Source organism: Callorhinchus milii, unplaced genomic scaffold (assembly GCF_018977255.1).
Source record: "Callorhinchus milii isolate IMCB2004 unplaced genomic scaffold, IMCB_Cmil_1.0 Scaffold1, whole genome shotgun sequence".
Classification (NCBI taxonomy): domain Eukaryota; kingdom Metazoa; phylum Chordata; class Chondrichthyes; order Chimaeriformes; family Callorhinchidae; genus Callorhinchus; species Callorhinchus milii.
This window is the reverse complement of record NW_024704742.1, coordinates 105,509,087-105,525,100: the sequence shown is the minus strand read 5'-3', so window position 1 is coordinate 105,525,100 and position 16,014 is coordinate 105,509,087. Positions and strand designations below refer to the sequence as shown.

General features: G+C 40.8%; 1 protein-coding gene across 4 annotated transcripts in view; it reads right to left on the bottom strand.

The window, feature by feature from the left end:
- fbxl17 (F-box and leucine-rich repeat protein 17) overlaps positions 1-16,014 on the bottom strand; it is a 426,982-nt gene that overhangs the window by 145,624 nt on the left and 265,344 nt on the right. The window lies entirely within an intron of this gene.

Here is a 16,014-nt window from a genome sequence, read left to right as displayed (position 1 = left end):
CCCTTCCCCTCCCCTCGCTTCTCTCCCCCCTGATCCCAGCTCGGGTCTGAAATGCTGTACTCTGTCCAGCGCCTTGGGACGTCCTCCCGACGTGAAAGGCACTATACAAATGTAATCTTCTTGTTGTTGTTGTATACAGTCACTACACTTTCACTCACAAAATATACAGTCAATTCCTTTTACTGTCTGTGACGTGCTTTGAGACGTCTCAAAGAAGTGATATATCAAATGCAAGGATTATTATTATATACTTTAAAGTGAATACTGCTAATATCCACTGCTTAAGCAGGCCTGTGAATGACATTGGTCACTTCAGTGAGATTCCAGAAGGTGACCAATGCGAGCCAGTCCAGTATCCTGACAGGAGTGATTGCTTCCAAAAGAGGAGGCGTGGGGGAAAAAATTAAATATCCATTGCCAAGGTACTGTCTGGAGTCCTGTAGCTCAGTGGTTAGAGCACTCGCTTTGCAAGTGAGAGATCCGAGTTCATTTCCAGGCAGGGCGAAACCTTGGGCAAGTTTCCTTACTCCACACGCCTAATAATAATCCCTCCAAAAAACAAAAACAATAATTAAATTGGCCATTTTCAATCTACGACTGTTTGTGGGACATTGCTGTGCGCAATTGGCTGCCGCGTTCGCCCACAAATATACAGTCAATTCACTTTACAGTGTGTTCTGTGAAGCGCTTTGGGACGTCCTCCCGACGTGAAAAGCGCTATATCAAATGCAAGGATTATTATTATTATTATTATTATTATTATTACTCACTATCTACTAGCAATTCGCATCTTCGTACCTTTCAGGAGATTACAGTGTGCACTTATGCAACCTGACGGCTTCAGGCTGATCTGAGAAGCTTTAGCAGTGCACTTTTAAGGCAGAAACCTAATCAAATTGATTTTTTTTTTAAGGCTCTCCTTTATGTTGTTTTTTTTATACAGATTAATTCAAAAACAATTAGCTTAGCAGGGACTAAATAACATCTTTTTCTGATTGGCCTGCCAACTCTTTCAGGGCAAATTGCATTTTGATCACAGCCGCAGCTAACGGAAAGCACTTTGGATAGTATAAGTTGCTTCAATCTCCACTTTGCCAGATGTGGCAGCCTGAACTGCACAAATTTAAAAACCCTGGACACTGCACAGTCAGCGGGCTTGCAGGCTGCCATTTAGCCTAATTCTGGTGTGTACAGACAGCAGGGACTGCAATTACACTATCTAAAGCATTTTAATAAGACACGACTGAGAGAGAAAAGAAACTCCAGGCACAGATTCTACAGTGAAGACAACCATTTATCTGTTGAGGTTTAAGCCAATGTCCATCATCCTCATTATCATCAAGTTAATATCAGTGCAATACCACTGGAGGTTATGAAGGTCACCGAACAGGAAATCAACAAACCTCTATTACAGTACATACATTATAAACAGCGAGAGGTACACATATACTCAACAGCGACATCTATCACAATATGTATGAAGTAGATTTATAAAAAAACAAGCTCCAATTTGATTTATTTGTCCTTTCTTATTAAAATGCTTCAGATTGAGTCAATGGAGACCCCACTGTCTGCTGTGCACATCGGAATTAGGGTTAAGGTAATGTTATCCTTGGTTTTGATACAACAACTTAGTTGGTAAAATGTCTCAAAGTGCTTCATTGGATTTACTGTGAAGTGTAGTGACTGTGTATTTGTAGGTGAACATGGCAGCTAATTTGCGCATGGCAACATCTCAAAATCAGCCTGATATGAATGGTCGATGTTATTTGGGTGATTGTTGGCCAGGCACCAGGAGAAACTCATTTGACTTTTTGAATAGTGTCATAGGATTCTTTAAAACACCTAAACAGGCTCACATAGCCTTAGTTTAACACCTCATCCAAAGGACAGCACCTCCAACAATAATAATAATAATCCTTGCATTTGATATAGCGCTTTTCACGTCGGGAGGACGTCCCAAAGTGCTTCACAGAACACACTGTAAAGTGAATTGACTGTATATTTGTGGGCGAACGCGGCAGCCAATTGCGCACAGCAATGTCCCACAAACAGTCGTAGATTGAAAATGACCAATTTATTATTGTTTTGTTTTTTTGGAGGGATTATTATTAGGCTCTGTGTGGAGTAAGGAAACTTGCCCAAGGTTTCGCCTTGGGGCCTCCCACAGGACTCTATTGAACTGTCAGCCTAGACTGTGAATTGCAAAGTCTTGATGTGCAGTTTAATCTTACAACTTTCTGACTCAAGAGGTGAGAGCGCTTCCAACTCAGTCAGGCTGACACTGCAACTAAACATTTTAATATAATTTTTTTTTAAATTACGGGTTATTTGCGGGAGGCACTATAGGATGCCAAAGCCCATGAGTTGTACAACGTCATGAGGAGAGGAAACAATTCTCATATCGATAGTTGGCACGACAAAACAATTCTCACAGCAACAACCTCAAAGAATGTTTGTTTAAAGTTGATAATTTTTATGAACTTTTTCCAGAGTATATTTTCATAAATCAAGGAACTAAGACTTATTATTATGTACTATTATGACCGAGACCACAGCAATATTTTTAAAAAAAGGAAATTAGACAAACATTTGAAGAGGAAGAAAATAACAGGGCATGGGGAAAAGAACAGGGAATTAAATTTGAGAAGTTAGCTCCAACAGAAGAGCAAGCACCAATTATTCTAAATGAACTCCTGATGTGTTTTAATTTCCATGATTCTCTTTATTTTCATATCTGCATTTGATGTTGGGAGGATGTGGTAAACACACCACAGGATTTACAGTAATGTGTAGTGACAATACAGTTGTAGGCAAATGTAGCAATTGATTTGTGTGCAGCAATGTCTCACAAACAGCCATGAAGTGAATGACCAATTTTATTTTGGGGGACTGTTGGCTAGAGAAACTCCCTTCTCTTTTCAAATAATGCCATGGAATCTTTAAAATCCAAGTGCACAGGCAGACGAGGCCTCGGTTTAACGACTCATACGAAAGATGGCGTCTCCAACAATGCAGTGCTCCCTCAGCAATGAATTGGAGTGTCTGCCTAGATTATAATAATAATAATCCTTGCATTTGATATAGCGCTTTATCAGGTCTTCTAGACGTCTCAAAGCATTTCACAAAATATACTGTAAAATGAATTGACTGTATACTTTGTGGGCAAAATGCAGCAGCCAAATGTGCACAGCAGTGTCCCACAAACAGTTGTGGATTAAGTGACCAAATTATTAATTTTTAAATTTATTTATTTTTAAGTGATTATTACCCCCGAAAAAGCGATCGGCCAATCAACTCACAACCGGGCTCCTACCTACTGCTAGATAAACAGAGGCGTGTGGAGTAAAGAAACTTGCCTAACGTTTCACCCTGTCCAGAAATTGAACCCAAGTCCTCTCGCTTGCAAGAATTCAAAGTCACGATGTGGGGCTTTAACTCACAACCTTCTGATTCAAGAGGTGAAGGTGCTACCAACCAAGCCAGGTTGACACAATTTTATTTTACCTATATGCGGATATTTTATTTTTCCTCCTATTTTAAATGTAATTTTACTGTCTCTTTTATGTTCAATGTCCCAAGGTATGAAACTGATTGATGCTGTGGCTTAGTGTTAAAGAAATGCTCAAACTCAGCAAGTTCACTGGTAATCATGCATATCCACACATCTCAAGCACTAGGAAAAAGGAATCAGGCACCATCAGGAGAAGAGGTGAGAAAACACTGGCAAGAGCAGGAAAAAAAATAACTTCTTTTCAAAATGACAGTGCAAAACCAGCCGAAAATCAGACAAAGTGGCTTCTGCTGTGTAACACAATATATTATTTAGACAGTCATACTGCTGTAACAAGGACAGGTCTCGCTTCGTTTGCTGCTCACCAACTGCACATAACTGGAATTGAACTCTTGTATCCTCGAGTATCACGGCAGCACCTCTATCCTCGAGGCCAGTTCTTTCCACCTGATGGTTGTGCTTTGTCACTTGGTGAAGGAGTTCTCATTAGCAATGTTAGTTGTGCCAATACCCTATCACATTACTGTGCCACGTCACGCTGAACAGAAAGGCGAGCAATGAGCTGTCGCAGTTTTCAGTCAGACACAAGTGCTTCTCCAATGATGGCCAATAAACATGCAGCTAATGGCAACGCATTCCAATATTTTATATTGCGCAGCTTGAAAAGCATTTCTGACCAACAAATTTATTAATGCATAATAGAAGGAAATGCAGCATCTCATATTACCACTGACATCACTATCACATCGACCAAGAATGGGGTCAAAATAGGTCACAGGCCTCAGATGGTGATCCCTCTTTCGCACTGCATCCCCCTCACAAGGAAATGATATTTATTCAGTGGCAATTCTTTCATGTAGTTTGGATACATGTTGTTAGCAGGAAGTCAGCCAGTCAGCACCCCCAATATACTGGCTAGACCAGTGCGTGTTATAATGGTAACACCATTATAGCTTGCAATTATCACTGGTGATATGGGGTGGTCATTTCCACCAGATACACAAGCACGTATGATAATTGGAGGAATTGGGGTGGGGGGGAATCTAAAGTCTTGAAGTTGAGAATTCGTAATAATGTCAGATCTCTGAGAAATCCACAGACGTCTGTTAAAATGTTTAACTTTGATCAGGATTATTGCCTGAATCTAGTTTTCAACAGACTAAATAAAACATGCCCTTTATCCAGTCTGTACACCACTGGAATCGTTCTTTCTGCAGCTGAACAGAATAGAAAACATCAAACAGCTAACAACTGTAACAACAATTTTCTGTGTGAGTGTAGCCAGTGTCAAAGATAAGATTTTAACTTTCCTCACAATCTAAAAGAGAAAATTACATGTTAACTGGCCAATGTCAACCTTGCAAGCACTTAAAGACAGTTATTGACTGATTTGGGAAACTGTTATTGTTGGATCAAGATTACACATTTGAATTTTATTTGAAGATGAGCAAATCCATGCAATGTGAGTGGACCAATAATCATTTTATATGCTGGTTTAGGTGTGCCTGGTTTCTCTTCCAGCTGCTGCCCTCATTCATCCTGTGGCCAACGCCACATAGATGAATCCTGCTACAGCCTGAGGCTGATCAACCAGAAGACCTTTTCAAAAGTATACAATAGGTACAACACTTGACTATGCATAACAATTAGCTAATGTGATCCGTTAAGTAACACCGGTGTTAATCATCACATCGTAGAAATTCTCTCTCACAATCAGGAATGAAAGATATTGACTGGTCAGTGGGTGTGATCCCCATGTTTCTGTTCCAGGGTGCGAGGCACCCTTCCCCACCTGGCAAGTAAATAAAAATCATGTTAAGCTGGTTTCATCTTCTGATGAAGGGAATCATAGGCCAGCTTCAGACCCAAGCATTGTGGTAGGGTCTTTAGAGGGGAAGGAGGGAGGGGAAAAGGAATAAACCTGCAGAACAAATCACATCTTAGCCACTTCCGTTTATTGACTAACTGTGATCAGTGCTCATTGGCAATGTTCATTTTGCACACCACAAATCATGATTTTCACCCTACTGTCCAGATTGCGTACACAACAAGAAGTTGTATGAGATCCTCTGTAGTTTCATACCCTCCAAAGCATTTGGTTTCCAGGATCTGAAGATCTTGAGAGATCAAGAGCAAGGGTTTACGATGAACAAACAAGCCCATTTGTGTTAAACCAACACAAAGCAACACACTTGTTCTTATTTTGCCTACAAATAGTCACTACACCCTACAGTAAATGCTGTGAAGCACTTTGAGAGGTCCTCCAGATGTGAAAGGCCTATATCAACTGCAAGGATTTTCAATGAACAGTATATTGTTTATAATAATAAATAATAATCCTTGCATTTTGATATAACTCCTTATCACATCTTCGAGACATCTCAAAACGCTTCACAGAATATACTATAAAGTGAATTGACTACATTTTGTGGGTGAAACGCAGCAGCTAATTGCGCACTGCAGTGTTCCACAAACAGTCGTGGATTGAAGTGACCAATTTTTCTTTACAGAATTATTACCCCCGGAAAAGTCATCCGACAATCGATCAACAACCAGGTTCCTACTTACTACTAGGTAAACAGAGGCTTGTGGAGTAAGGAAACTTGCTCAACGTTTCACCCTGTCCAGAAATTGAACCCAAGTCCTCTCGTCCAACATTTCACCCTGCAAGGAATCAAACCCAGGTCTCACTTGCGAGGCGAGTGCTCTAACCGCTGAGCTACGTAGCTCAGCCCAAGAGAGATTCTCTAAAGAAAGTCCCCACAAAGCTCCTGCATCCTACAGAGATACTGGTCTCTCCAGATCTCTGATGCCTCCGTGCCTTCAGCTCCCCTCTCGACTCTCTACCCCCTCCTCGCTCCCTCCCTTCCCTCCCCTCACCCTGACCATTTCCCCCTTGCTCGGGTCCTGACCCAACTGTCCAGCGCCTTGGGACGTCCTCCCGACGTGAAAGGCGCTCAATAAATGGAATCTTGTTGTTGTTGTGTTGTTGATGAAATGACCAGGAATCTGTTTCAGATTTCAACAAGAAATCTTCGTACAGGTTGTCCACTGACTCTCACAGAATTGCAATATATGAGGTAAGTTTGGATTTGCAGCAGAGCTTGCATAAAAGTTTTTTTTCCCCCCTACCCCCACTCCCCCAACAGAGATAATTATTTAATGCTGTTGTCCACAATTTGGGGTGATTGCATTGCCTTGATGCAGACTGATCCTGTTATAATGCAGTGGTTTGGGTCTATAAACTCAGACCCCATGCTATAACAATGTATACCATTAAAATGACCAGCAGACATTGCTTCTGGGTCAGATCTCTGCTGATGTCAAAACTTTTCTTTAGAGTTTAAGTCAACTTTGTGGCTTCTCTTGCTTTTGTTGTGGTAAAATTATAAAATGTATCTCCAGACGCAGTCCAAGCAATATTTGGTTTTACTGACATTAGAGGATTAAATATTCAGGAGGACATGTGTCCCATGAGACCAGTGTTCTGCAGAGCCAATGGCAAAAATACCAACCAAGTAACTGAACAAATGTCATGCCAAGAAACTTCACTCAGATTCGATCGCTGCAGCAAGTAAACGGGAGATGAACCTAGATTTTTATTACACTCTAGCATTGTACAACACCCAATTTAAAAGTCAAGCAATGAATTGTTGCCATCTTGAGAATAGTTGTTGGGCTGTTGCTGTTACCACCAATATATTCCCAAGATGGCAACCATAGAGCCAACAACAGCACTGCTTCCCTTTTACAAAAAAAATATTATTCCATGTTATATTTCCACAAGAACCTAGTCCAGATTATGCTGGGGAATATGTAGGCACCTCAATTGAAAAGAAAGAGCTGGAGTTAATTAACAGTAAATGAGATACCACAAAGCAAAATAAAAATGTACACAATATGTGACCAAATAATTGTTAGCCTGGCTCAGCTGGAAGGACTCTCAGGAATTCAAACTCACATAGTCTAGGCAGACACTCCAGACATTAAACCAAGGTCTCGTCTGCTGCTTAACGTGACATTAGAAATTCCAATGGCCCCATTCAAAAAGAGAAGGGAGCTTCTCTCATGGTGTCATGGACAACAACCCCCCAGATATAATTGGACATTCACTTCAAGTGGTACACTGTTGTGCTCAAATTGGCTACCATACTCGCCTACAAAATACACAGCCTTTAAACTTTACACTGAATCCTGTGAAGTGTGCTCCTGCTATGAAAGGCGCTACACCAAATGCAAGGATTATTATTATTTATTGTAATTAGAATAATGGTTTGTTGTAGTTATTTTGGAACATTCAGTGTAACTGCTGCAACTACTTACATTTATTTATACAGTGCTTTTCATGATAAAAAAGCTCCACAAAGTAAGAGTAATGAGAAATAAAGTGCATGTTAAGTAGGCAATTGTGGTATTTAATTTGCACCAGCGCTATGAAGAGATAGTTTAACAGATGTGCAGTTTAAGATATTAAATTAAGTCACGTCCCAACAGATATGATGCACAGTCATACTGCGGTACATTGTCCTCTTTCTTCCAGTACTACATTAAAAAAAATTGTATGCTTATTTGGTAATATTTAAACACTCTGGCTATTTGCCTTGACATTTCTGCATTTTCATTTCACAAAATTCTATGACTGCCCAAATTCCTCCAGCCACCAAACCATTTTAACAAGTTTGATACAGAAATGAACAAATACTCCTCAAATGAGGTTGTATTAAGGGTTTTCCCTTAGCTTTTCCATTCCCACTGAGGAATCTGAGGAGAGCTGGTCCCATATTCTCATCCTGACCAATCAACACCAGCAAGAAGCTGCCCTCTCCTTAAACTAAACCAGTTTCAGAGAAGGTCGTGCAACATTACCTGGTCACTGAATTGGCCAGTTACTAAACAACACAACACAGATATTTTTCCTTGAGAGCCTGGCTGGAAAATAAAAAGGGCCGTTCACAATTTTGTTCCCTCCTGGAGAGAACGTGGCCTGATCTAGAGGTACCAAGTTAATAATAATAATAATAACTACATTTGATATAGTGACTTATCACATCTTCGAGATGTCCTAAAGCGCTTCACAGAATATACTATAAAGTGGAATGACTGTGCATTTTGTGGGCGAACTGTGGCAATCAATTGCACACAGCAGTGTCCCACAAATAGTCGTGGATTGAGTGAACAATTTTTTTTTGATGAATTATTACCCCTGGAAACCAATCCACCAGTCGACTAACAACTCGGTTCCTACCACTGCTAGGTAAAGAGAGGTATGTGAAGTAAGTAAACTTGCTTAAGGTTTCGAGCCCAGGAAATCGAGCCCAGGTCCTCTCGCTTACGAGGCAAGCGTGCTAACCACTACACTATGGGACTCCACCTTGTTGCCAATGTTGCAGCACTGTCAAAGTAAGGGCTGCTGTGGTCAACAGTCGAAGAATATAAAGTCGGCATAAATAAAAGTCGGAGTACTCCAGCCCATCCTTTCCTCAACACGCAGCTATACGTAGGCTTTATTGCACGCTCCAGCCAGAGTAAAACTGGCAAGTCAACTTTGTTTTCCAAACTAAACAAGGCTTGCGCTATTTATTTTTCATATAACTCAGCACAGATGGTACACAGAATTGCAGCAATCAAGAATCAATCTATTGCTGCTCCATTAAGTAAAAGGAATTTAATGTATCCTGACTCATCACTGCAGAGTAAGGTCAACACAAAGGAATCAAACAGGAGGAGGAGGAAATTCAATATCAAAACCTCACAAGTACCCTGAACATGTAGCTTAATGCAGCTTCTAATTATCCAACACTCTGCACGTTGGGCGGGTGGGGGTGGTGGGGGAATGGTTAGGACTAAATATAATAAGGATCAGCCCACAGAGACCAGACATTACAAACAGCTGCACTGGGAGGTCCGAGCACTACTGTCCCTTTGTCCACAAAATCCACTATATTCTGTGAAGCGCTTTGAGATGTCTGAACGATGTGATAAGGCGCTATATCAAATGCAAGGATTATTATTACGCTGGAAACAATAAAATAGAATGCCTTTGGATGGATTATGCATCAATAGTGAGTTGGAAGTGACACTATTTATAACACAATTTAAAATGATTTGGTAACTTATTTTAAGTGTAATCACCATGTCCCGTCGATGAAGTCCTACTCCTTTTATTGTTTAGTTAATCAGCCTGAAAAGACCACATTTACTAAACTATATATCAGGTGAATATTCAGAGGTTTTAGCCGTATGCCTGGGAAGAAACGAGGAGTAGGGATGTAAAGTGAAAAGATGTTTAATTTACACTACTCTGAATTTCTCAGCTGTTCAATATGCTGGAGGGGATTTACAAATTAAAGTAAATAAAACGTAAAGGATTATCTCAACGGGCTACCACAGCAGCAAAGTTGGCACAAAAAGTGCAGAGAAATAAAAATGAAGCTTACAATTGGCTTTTGCTAATGATTCATTTGCATTTATATAGCGCCCTTCACGGGGAAGTGTCTCGGAATGTTTAGGTTCACTCCCACACCACTGTATGCTGATTCCAGTCTTCGCTGGCGCACGATGGAATTATATCACTGATGAGTCCCACTTGCATAGTGAATCAAGTGAGCACCACAAAACTGTCTGGAGCAGACAAGCCGATTGTGACTTGGATTCACTGGTCTTTCTCTGTACCTGAGTCCCTAATCTAATCACACTCTCTTGTTCCTCACATCCTTTAATGTTTCTCCTCTTCAAACATCTAATTCCCTTTTCCAAAATTGCATTAACTCTGATTCAACAACAATTTGTGGCAGAGAATTCCATATTCCAACTAACTTACATATGTGCAAAGCATTTTTTCTAATCTCCTTTTCACTATTTTTGTAATAATTTTAAATCTGTGCCTTCTTGACACTGATTCACTGGCCAGTTCAATTAATTTATTACTATTTGAAAACAGGAACCATTTCTTAGCGGTAGGTTAGGGTTGAGGTGAACAAATTATCCTCGAGCTACAATGGTTTCCGTGCTGCTGGGGCTGTCTATACTGGCTGCGAAGGAGAGGCCACGTTTGAGCCATGGGATGAATGCATATCCTGTTTGTTTCACTTTAGGGATCAGAAGCATCAGTGGAGATCTATCCCCCAGGAGCTAAAGTCCAGGCCTATGAAGAGGTTTGATCGACCCTTTTCTCACTCCCTGCTTTCTCGTGTTCATCAAGCTTATCACAAGGAGCAGGATGGATGTCCACTTTCAGGGCAGCACCTGTAAATTAAGTGCTATCTGCAATCAGACAGATAATTCAAGTGGTAAATCTGAGGATTTTTCTCTTTTGAAGTTTGGGATCAGAGATAACAGATAACATATACCCAGATGCTCTATGTAGATGATGTGTGGGAGGCAGGGGAGGGGGATAAGAAAGAGAATCCAGCACAATATAAGGCGTTTCACTTAATACAGATATTGTAAACCTTTCACAGAAAGTCCTATGGAATTAAAACAAACAGTTAAGATAGTATTAACAAGAATATCTTGTTACAGTTCGCTGAGCTATGTTGTATCATTCTCAAACATGGCATTTTGCAGCAGAAAATCTGAACAATAAACTCCTATCTTCACGTACTTCATATCTGGAAAAAAAATTAAACACGGATTTCGCCCATGTTTTAATTATCTTTAACAATAAAAAAATATGAGCAATTTCTGACTCTAGATCCACCGCAAAGATAGAAGGAAGCACAAATGGAGTTTAAGGACTTGTGGCATTTTTAACGAATTTGGTGGGAGCGTTTCACCTCAGCTGGCAAGTAAAATCATTTTAAGGTCACCTCCTCTGTGTGGTTACCAGAAACCAAGTCAGAACTTAAAGAGAGATCCTAGACAGTAGTTTTGTCAAATGTGATAAGTACTAAGCTAAGGCAATGCTCTTAAAAATACCAATATAGCCCCTGTCAGGACACCAGGCATACCTGAAACACCAAATTAAAGTCACTCACAGATCAAAGCCAGTTCCTGAACAATCTGAGTGACAGTGTGGATGTATTTCAAGTCTGGTTGCCACCAGATTCCAGCCTGTCAGAAACAGAACGTGCATTTGTATAGCGTTTTAGCATAACCTTTTTGAGAAGCTCTGGTCATGAAAGAGCACAATGTTCATCTGCCAAGCTTGATACCATGGGTGATCGGATGTTCAGCTGACGTGAGACGTCCTCCCGAAGTGAAAGACGCTTTATAAATGTAAACTATATTATATTGTTGGTGAAGCAATGTTAACTGTTGCTTATTGCTGTGTAGCACAGTTCAAAGCAGGCAGTATAAGTCCATGCTCCAGTCTACCATGAGGTCTGCCACATAAAAAGAAAGTACAAGGAACGGAAGACGTACACTGTAGTAGGAGAAATTTGTAAAAGCAGATATTTAAAATTAATGGGAGAGTGAGTACAGAGATCAATACAAGGCAGCCATACAAAGACTATTGCAGAAAAAACATAATTTTGTTAGCTGCAAAATCAGCATTGCAATGCAAGCTCTCTTCCTGTTAGACAGACTGAACTGTCAGGAAAGAACTGCTAGGAAAACATTGCTCCACATTACTTCCCTGGGCCTCCAATACACTTGCAAAATCTTTTCCAATGAACTGTATCACAGACAGCTAAACACTGCTGGATAACTTGAGGCTGTCCAGTCGTATGGAGCTGCCTAATACATCAGATTTAGTAGAACACAAGAATCCCCAGCAGATAAATGCGCATCAACCAAACGATGCCTATAAAATGAAACATAAAACAGATTGCTTTAGGGATCAAAGGAAGNTTTTTTTTCTCTCGCTCCTCTTTGCTAAAGGTCTTTCTATTTGATTTTTAACTATCTGAATAAATATGGTCAATGCTGTCACTTACAGTTGAAGTTAATCACTGGAATATAATAATGTGGGTGTTGATGTCTATGAAGAGAAATAATAGGGGAAACTGAGCTAATTTAGATTTATTCTATTGATGCATAAAGTCAAAACAAATTAATAGATGGGCATGCTTGGTGGCATCAGCCTTTGCTTGTGGAAACTGCAATAGGCCCACTGATAAATCTTACAAACATTATTTAAACAATAATGATTGCTATTTCTCCGACCCCAACTTTTCTCCCCTCCTCTCCTCAAGGCAGTTATTTATGTTGAGATACAATTGCATAGCTGCCTGCTGTCTCCTGGCAGTCTGTTCGGGCAGCCATTCCTCATGTGTGAAGCTGGAATTTACAGGGCCACCCTGTTTTAGGCACCTAGTTAGCCCAGGAGTCCTGGAGACACTCATCATTACACCCAGCTTCCTGCCCTGATTGCTTGCACTGAAAAATGGCCACCTTCAGAGTTGTCAGGTCATTGCTGGCAACACTTCCATGCATTTGCACCATATGCAGAAAGCACTGCTGGTGTCACTTCCTGTCCTACATGCAGGAAGTTTTGTTAACATCACCTCCTGTATGCTGCACATGTGCACTGTGCCCAGGAAGCGCTGCTAACGTTGCTTCACAGGGTGTGTGTGCGTGTGTAAATGGTGCTTCTTGCACACTTGTGGTCAAGCGCAGTGCATAGAAAGTGATATCAGTAGTAGAAGGTTCCCATTCTTTCACGCTTTGTTTTATTGCAAAGGAGGACACCCTTGGCAATAAAGTGAAATACTCTGTGTGTGTGTGTGTTTGTGACGCTCGTACAACATTTTCCCCACCTTACTAAGAATGAATGGCCTCTCCTATGCGCTAAAATTTTATGTATTTTCTGCTCTGCCACATTAAATTACTCCTTACATGGCTGAATTGTATAAATAAACCCTTGCTCTCCTAGGAAATATTACCCATATAACAAACACAATTTGCCTATGAAAAAAACATTGATTCCACTTTATGACCAGAGCAAAATCAAATGCAAGGATTATTATAAATTTGCTTTTATCTCAATATTGTACAAAAGAAAACACTCCAGCGTATTATGATTTCTAATACCACTGTCTGTCCTCAGCAGGAAATGTTCCCTTACACACAGAACACAATCCTTCCAATTTTGGGATGTGAAGTATTAATGTCTGGCAGGAAACCAAATATTTATTTTATCCAGTTAGTACATACAACACCATAAAGTAATTGCTGACACTGGTAACATAATTAATTTAGACCTTTCAGGAACTGCCAAGACCTTTCTTGTTACGTTCATCAGTCAACCGAAAATGGCAAAATATTTGGACTACACCCTTAGTTGGCTTAGGAGATGTCCAGGTGGAACAATAACTCACTACGTAAGCAGCAAATACAAGGAACAGGGCAGTTGGTACCAAACCTTTCCTTCCATTGCACAGCTCGGGGCAGGCCAGTCCTGCTCAGATTACCAGCCCAGCTCAGTGTGTCAGCCCAGTTTAGCTGGCAGCACTCAGACATCTCCCTGCTACATCAAATGCAAGTATTATTTTTTTATCACATCAGCCGTGTTGAGGTGGAAAAATCCTTATTTCCCCTGACATATAGAACAAGGTCAGGTTTAGGACTTACATAACCACAACAGACTAGTTGGCCATTGCAAATAATCCAATGCTGACGTGAAAGGCGCTATACAAATGTAATTTTGTTGTTGTTGCTATTTACTCTCATTTGTGAGTCTGGACAATGAATGGGCTGGAGTTCGTGGGTTGGATTAACCCTACGCTTGTGACACTGGGGCCTAGATAACAACCCATATGTAAAATGTGTCAGTTGGATTGACCAGGTGCAAACATATGTGCACAGAGGGAATTATGGGTGTCCTTAGTTATCTGGTTCACAATGAATGGAAAGGATTCCAGATGATTTTGAAATCCTTTTCATTGTTTCTTTACATAGGCACTGACATGCCATTGCATGTGGTTAACCCAACCCACAAGCTCGAGCCCATTCATTGTCCAGACTCGCAAATGAGAGTAAATAGCAGTAGATTATTTGCAATGGTGAACCAGTCAGCAATGAGAGACCGCAGGTTTAAGATAACAACAAAAGGAATTGAAGGAGAGTTTAAATACAAAATATTTACACAGAGGGTAGTTGGAATGTGGAATTCTGTGCCAAAACCAGTCGTTGAAGCAGCGTCTGTGAATTATTTCAAAAAGAAATCTAGATAGATGCTTGAAGAATAATGCATTAAAGAGCATGGGATTGAGCAGGATAGTGGGCTGAGATTCGGTATCTCACAAAGAGAAAGTATTAGTGTGGATTTTTGATGGCCTATTTTTGTGCAGTAATAATCTTTGATTCCGTAAGAATGGCCACTTTGGTGAGAGATTCATGAATATCAGAGCAGTGCTCCAACATGCTTTCCTGCAGGAAAAGCATCATATAAATGTAGGCCGTTGTTGACTGAGTGGGCAGACCCTTGCCTTCTTTTCCCCAAACCCTATCAATGGCTCTGGGTACATAGTGTGCTGTCTTTCAGGACAATGCGTTCCTGCTATCAGACCTTAAAACCAATTCATTACCTCTCCAGCCCTTTGCTATTCAGTGACTGGTGGCAACCATCAAGCTGTCTCTAGACCGATCCATGTGTAAAAAGAAACATTTCGAAGATAACCTTGCCAGAGGCCAGGTTCTGCCTTTGCGAAGTCTGTCCTTTCCTATCATTTCATCCATTCAGCCCACAAAGCCTGTAAGACAGGGAGCCGCAGAAAGAAATCCACACTGGCACATACAGAAAGAAGCCCTCCCACACCTCATTACTGAGGGAATAACAAAAAGAGGCTTGATAAAACATTGGAACATCGAGATTTGTTGGTCGTCTTTATTATGTATGCCAAGTATTCATTAGTTACAGCAAGTCATGGCCTTTTGTTTTTTGATGAGGATATGTGGTTTCCAGATAATGCCAGTAAAGCTCCTACAACACACGCTTGTCCTGTAATTACTTTGGCAGGAAGCAGCTAACGAAGGAAGCATACTTGTTGCAAATATTTCTTTCTAACTCTTCAATGCAGAGGTATTAAGAGTGCTGTGGTGGGGATCAGTTCCAAAAATGCACTGTATGTGTGCTGCCCTTGGCTGAACCTCCCCCCCCACCGGGCTGCTCTTTGCCTTTGGGTCCCTGGCAGTCACAGAACCAGATAACATGCAGGTGCAGGTTTTGCTGTGTAAAATGAAAGCACATTTCACTCCAAGCTTCACATTTCTGTCAGCTAGTGAGGCATTAACCAAGCATACCCGCACTTGTTAAATAGTTCCGTTTCAGCCGTTTTACATCAGACTTCCAAGTTAATAAACAGCCTGGTTCATGGTCAGCAAGTCAACATACTTGGTGTGCGTCCTTTGTGAAAATAAGCTAAGTGGGGTTGGAAAAGCATTTGTCAGGAAACGACCAATGTAAGTAGGCCATCGCACCAGAATAAACTCCTCAGGATAGCTCTTCCAGGAAACCTTAGTACATCACACAAACCCGCAAAAAATAGGCTGCAGAATGAAATTCCCGTGGATTGGACTGACGTACAGGACATTCCCTGTAGGAAATACATTTTGCA